This window comes from Patagioenas fasciata, chromosome 3, assembly GCF_037038585.1.
Source record: "Patagioenas fasciata isolate bPatFas1 chromosome 3, bPatFas1.hap1, whole genome shotgun sequence".
NCBI lineage: Eukaryota > Metazoa > Chordata > Aves > Columbiformes > Columbidae > Patagioenas > Patagioenas fasciata.
In genome coordinates this window covers 83,037,807-83,044,135 of record NC_092522.1, presented here as the reverse complement: position 1 = coordinate 83,044,135, position 6,329 = coordinate 83,037,807, and positions in this window count along the sequence as shown.

Genomic DNA, 6,329 nt, shown 5'->3' with positions numbered 1-6,329 from the left:
CGGGCCTGCCCTTGCGGATGCCCCCGTGTCCCCTCCGGGGGCGCACAGACACAGCCAGTGCCGGGGGTCGGCAGCCTCCGTCCAAAATCTGGGGCTAAAGGCCGTGCTGCTGGCTGCGGTTCGCGTCTGAGTGCTCGCGTGTGAGCCGCCTCTGTTAAAGTACCCGTGATCGTCTGCTCCGAGCATCACTGCGCTGTTCCTTCATGGAGGAACGGAGGCCTCGTATTTTATTTATCCTGTATTTGGGACAAAAGGCACCACGCCATCACACGCCAGTGCCTGACTGCCCCTGAATGTGCCATGCGTGTCACTCAACACCTGGCATCCAGCAGCAATTTTCTTTCTGTAATTCTGGTACACGACAAGGTACAAAGATAGGGAAGCACAGTGACCCTAAAGCAAAACCCTCAAGATGTATCTGGCACTGGGAGTCCCTGGGGTGCCTTGTGATTATATGAGCAGGAGCTCGTGTTATATTCTGTCCAATACCTGCAGCTCTGTGTGTCACACCGGCCCCAAAATGCTAACAGTGCATTTTGTTTTCTGTTTCATGTCACTGCCCAAATACTTAGTTCTTCATTAAATGCTGTGGTGTGTACATAGCTGCTGCAAAAAGCTCCCACAAGGTGGAAGTTTTATTATGCCATTGGGGGCAATAGAACTGACCTGATTGTTCGCACAAATGGAGCAATTTTCAGTGTCCAGTAGGGCATAGATGAGTTCTGTGACCAGGGCTTTGTAGACGCTTTATCTCAGGGTATGGGACAGATTAGACAAAGGAGGAAGATGAGGAAGAGGAGAGCCCTGAGCAAAGCCACAGAGTTCAGATCCATGTGCCAACTGCTCCAAATGCCACCGGTGGCCAGTTGCACCAGTGTGTAACATCAGTGAGGGTGATGGTCTCTGCCTCCTGCCTGTGCTCACCAGCAGGGCTGCTGTGCTCTGACACTTTCCTGTGGTAACTCCTTGCAGCATTTTGTTTTATTCCTCACTAAACTTGTTGTTTACAGGTGTTCAGTAACCACAGGCTACAGCATAAGAGCTTCATGTTTGATACATTGCATGTGATACTGTGCTGATGCCATGCTCTCAGGAATTAATGGGATCACAGAGGTCCCAGGGACCTGGTAAATCTTGTTCCACAAACAGGCTGCTCCCTCCAAAACCTGCTACGCTCCTTTGCCCTCATCCTTAGTGAGGTGCTGGCTGAGCACCTTCTTCACAGCTTTTGGGCCACTCCACATTACAGATGGTTCACAGATAGTGAATTAAAAGTGGAAGGTAAGAGCAGAAGTTGCTTCATGCCATGGCTGATAATTTGCAGCATGAGGTTTGGTTAAAGTCTTACGACAGGGCAGCAAAGACACAAAGAAGAAGAGTGTTTTTTCTCTGCTACAGCACCTGCAAATCTCAGGCTGAATATTTGTTTCATGTGGCAGCCAGCCTAATAAATCTGGACTGTCACATCCTGGTAGCTGGTCTCAGCTTTAGCTACTGCAAGGGAATTGCTTGCTGTGGTACAGATAAGAGGGATCCAGTTACAGATGGAATCTAAATTTCCATGAGGGCAGAGACAGGTCCTGGGCATCCACATCCCCGCTGCTGCCACTTCTTGACTTTCAGAGGCAAATGAGCTATCCTAAAACTTGCATTTTGAATTGGTGGCCAGCAGAAGCCGGGGAGACCTGTGAGGGAGAGGAGTGTGAGAAAGAAGTATTAAACCATTTGCCTCCTGGAGCTGCCCCAGACAAGGTAGGCAAACCTGGTGTTTGGGAGAAAGCATTACTGCAATTTATACTCTGGAAGTCGATACTTTGTGTTGGTAGTCCTGCCTGTACCTTTGCTAGCATTAAGATGCTGTGCAGATGCAAGGGAGATGGTAAGGCAAACCGGTTGCCCCAGGATTATTATTTAGTCAGATGTTTAACGTCTTTTCAGCAAGGAGTTTGTCACCCTTCTTTTGGACAAGGACCTTATGCTGTGTTACTGCTGTTCTGGATGCCGTGTTGCCCAAAGGCTGCAAGGGTCCAGCGCACAGAGGGCAGCTGCAGCTGCAGATCCCATGTGCCTCAAGGCATGTTGGATCCCTGCAGACACCCTGACAGCCTTGTCATCCTGCTCATAAACTAGATTTTAAGAGGTTACTTATTACCTGCATGGCACTGACCAGGCTGGAGCATTTTAAAAGGTGTATGTCCAAAAGTCACATCCTGGTAGCCAGAGTTTAACAGCAGCAAATAAAGAACACGGATAAAACGCAAGTTCCATACGCTCATACCTGTCCCACACACTTGACTCGCTAGCGGTGCTCTGCCAACCTCTCTTCCTTGTGCTTGCAAAGCCTCCTGCCACTGAATCCAAGTGGCCTGGCAGGCTGGTAGCTGAGCTTATCTGCAGGCAAAACAGCAAAGAGCGTGTCTTCAGTCCGGCTTTTCCCTGGCTGTGGAAGAAGGCAGTGTCCATTCCTCCAGAGAAGGTGCCGAGCCTCGCAAGGCAACACTGTTAGCTGTGACCAGTGACTTCTATTACAGAGGCTTTTTAGAGGGCAGTAGTGCCCCTGGACCCAAGCCTCAGCACTGTGTCTGGCAGCGGGTATTGCTTTCTGCTCCTGTGCTTCGCAGATTCCTCAGTCTCTGACTGGTTCCTGGCATGTGGTCTGTTTTTCTCACCTTCACCTCAAAGAAACTCAAGGGCGATGCACACCAGACTGACAGCCACCTCGCTTTCTCGCTCAGGGAGGTTGGGAATCCAGCTCTGCTTCTTTGCTAAATTACCACTTTTTAATTTTTTGAGTGGGGAAAATAAGAGCTAACAGTGATACACCCACATGCCTGTCTGGCAAACACACACCACGCATGGCACAGTCTGGAACAGTCATCCCTCAGATACATCGTGCAGAACAAAACAATATCTGCATCTTAAAGTACACTTGTATCTGTAGTCTGTGGTAGTGTGGCTGCCTAAAGGAAGAGAGAATAATAAAATAAAATAAGTAGATTTTTCCAGTTAACATAAATCTAAGCTTACTTGGTTATATAGCAAGTCAAGTTTTTCTACTGAAGTATGCAGTTTGATTTGGGGGCAGGCAAGTACTGATAAACTCGTTAGTATTACTGGATTCTTCATATTGGTATAAAACCTCTTGATCTTCATTATATTAATCTGTGTTTTTTTCTGTAAGGTATTTGGGTTCATTGCACCTCTTTAAAAAAAAACAGTGTTAGCACAGCAGGCTGCCCGTGGAGCTGGCAGCAGGTTTCAAAACCACGGTCTGATCCCAGTGGTTGCGATGGGTCCTTGGAGAGCCCCACTACAGGAGCTGTCCCATCTGTGTTTTGGCTGAAAACTAACTAAGCTTTTTAAAAGTCAGGGCTCACACCAGATACCTCACCCCAAGTTTTGCTTTCCCGTACTGCTGCCAACCAGGTTTGAACGTAAGAGCTTCATGTGCCAAATTTATCCAAATGTCGAGAAATAGTGCCACCACTTTTCTGCTTGTCTCCCACACCAACAGCACTCATGGCTTCTCCTCACTGCCTCTCTCTCTTCCAGAGTTTGAGCAGCATGAAGCTTTTAACAGCTCCAATGACTGGTACAGGTTGTTTTTATGGGTTTCTCTGCCTGAAGCAAAAGCACCTTGCTGTGCCTGTGCATGGTGATCAGCTGTTCCCAGCCAAAGTGACATCCCTGCCCAGGTAGGGCTCTGGCTTCATGTCCTAGTGGGGCATCCTCCAGCAGCACGGAAATACTTTCCTTCTCTTTGAAATAGCCCTTGTCTGCAGAAGACATAATTTAATAAGACTTTGTGGCGAGGGCTGAGCTTATGAGAGGGTGAAAAAGGCCTTTTATTGCAAACAGGCTCTCCAGGATCCATTTGAGATAATCGCTGACTGCTACCAGGATTGGTTTTGTTGTAATATTGATGATCTCTCTGGCCAGCTTGAGTTTCATATACGTATCTTTTTAATTATTAAGATAAAAATAGCCAAGGTATAGCTGCAAGGCAGTCATGGTGCATTTCAGTTTGAATTTAGAAAAGAGGTTAATTAGAACTTTAATGACATAGAAAGGTACAAATACATAGGAAATGCAAAACATATGGAATTTAAACTACTACTTCTGTGCTATACAGAAGTACCCATATCTAAGTAGTCCACATTATGTGCAATTCCAGGAGTTCCCTATAGTTTACCTTGCACTTTCTGGTAAACTAAGACACTTTCTGAGGTGATGTATACCTTGAGATTGCCCTGAATTATGTAAATAACCCAGCATTCTTTGCTTTCGCTAAAAAAAAAAAAAAAAAATACTTTGCATGAAATCTCCTGCTTTCTGCAGGTGGAAATACTCAGGCTAGCAGTTCACTGCTAAGTTGGTCACATCCATAAGTTATTAATACAGAGCCAGATAAAAGAAAAAGCTCCAGCTGACAGACCTAGCATCTCACGATATTTTAGCTGGTTTTATTTTATTTTATTATGAGGTTTTTGGATGACTGACAACCCTCATAATGTCATGGGGGCGGTTACACACCTTTATAGTCAGATCTTTCATGTAAAACTTGCTCAGTAGCAGAATAGCATTGTGGACCAGCTCCACATTGCTTGCCATTGCCCGGTGCAGCAGCTCTCAGTCCTTGCCGATTTGTAGGTGCTCTCCCTCTCCCATTTACAGCATCCTCGATCAGAAGAACTAAGATTTACAGTACACACTGCTGTGACCTGGGTGGCATCTCAGTTCATATTTCATTAATAATAGAGAGATATTAAGTTTTTGCATGTTTCCTTAAACACATTTCCTTTACTTACCATATTTATTCTTTTCAAAAGATGAGTACTGTCTTCAGATATAACCCTGTTAAATAAGAGGTGTTTTCTGTGGGAAAACAAGTTGTTTAATGCATCTGCCTTAGATTAGCTAGCATCTAGCCTAAGGTGGCAACAACAGAGATAAAAGTGCTAGCTGCTGCAGAGCCTGCAAAACAGGGTGATGTACCATTAGCGAGCACAAACCCCGTCAGTCCAGGGCAATAGGACCATAAAATGTGAGAAGATCATTCCAGCACAACACATTAGTCTACAAATCAACTCCCAGCTGAAGGCAATGGGAGGAGAACAAGAAGGGATGGAAACAGGGAGGAGGAGAGCCCCTTCAGAGGCCGTGTCCCTGAGGCCAAGGCTGTGCTTTCATCTCCCGAGAGCTCTGGAAATAAAGATGGGTGGGAGAGACAGTGGCAGAGCCGATAGCCTGCTGTCTGCAGCCTCTGGGAAAGCAAACTGGTTTGGGTTTGTTGTTAATTTGGCTCTGGAGGAAGGTGCTTTTCAAGTAGTCCTGTAGACAGAAGCTTTTTTCTTATCTGCAGGTAGGATTCAATAAGGGAGAGATGCTGCGCAACCCACATAGGAATGCTGTCCTGCCTAGACAGGCTGTTTGAAGTTTCTTGTATTACAGCCATGAAGTCCTTCAGCCCATGTAGTTTCCTCCTTTTCTCACCCTTTCAATGGGACATCATCTCATTTGACTACATCTGCAGAAACTTTGGCATCTGGCGTCTCGAGCTTCATCTGGAGAAGGAAAAAACAAAGTGTCTCCAGAGTACTTTGTCAGCAGCAATAGTGGGGTGAGCCAGATCTCATCCTTCCCACACATGCATGTTTCTCCTTAGCAGGCACCTTTTGTTGGCAGCTTTGGCAGGACTTGTCTGAGTGTGGTGTGCTGACAAGTGCTGTTTTGGTGACTCAAAATTCAAAGGGTTGTGTGTTCTCTGGCTGGAAAGCAGAGGCCTCCAGGCAAGCCCACAGTCAGGGAACCATCCCAAGGAATTAGATGGTCAGATGGTCTCACTATTAGGATTTGGGGGGTGGTGAGGGGATTAATGAACACAGAAGCACGTTTTTGACGTTCAGAGGAAATCAGGACCACCTCTCTCACACAGCTGGGGAGCGAGGCAGGGCAGTCAGGTCCCATTCGCTTTTTTAAAGCGTAACTTCAAGGTGGAGCCAGGGAGGCGAGACATGGAGCTGCCACATCTCTGGCAGCAGGAAGGCAAAGCTGGGAGTTGAGCCTCAAGTTTGTTGCTGGGGCTTTGCTTCATGAGAGTGAATCTGCTGACTTGTGCAGTTCTTCATGTGAGCTGAATACATTCTTCTGAGGTCTCCTTTTTATCATATGTTTTGTTTACTTTCATTTTTTTATGTCTTCAGATTGTATGTGCTTGTTCTAATTCAGGAAAACAAGCATCAGATCTTTTTCCGTATCTTCTATCATTGCAAGTTTTTATAATAAGACTACTGGACAAGGCAATGTTAGCAGTTAAATCTCCAAGTTGT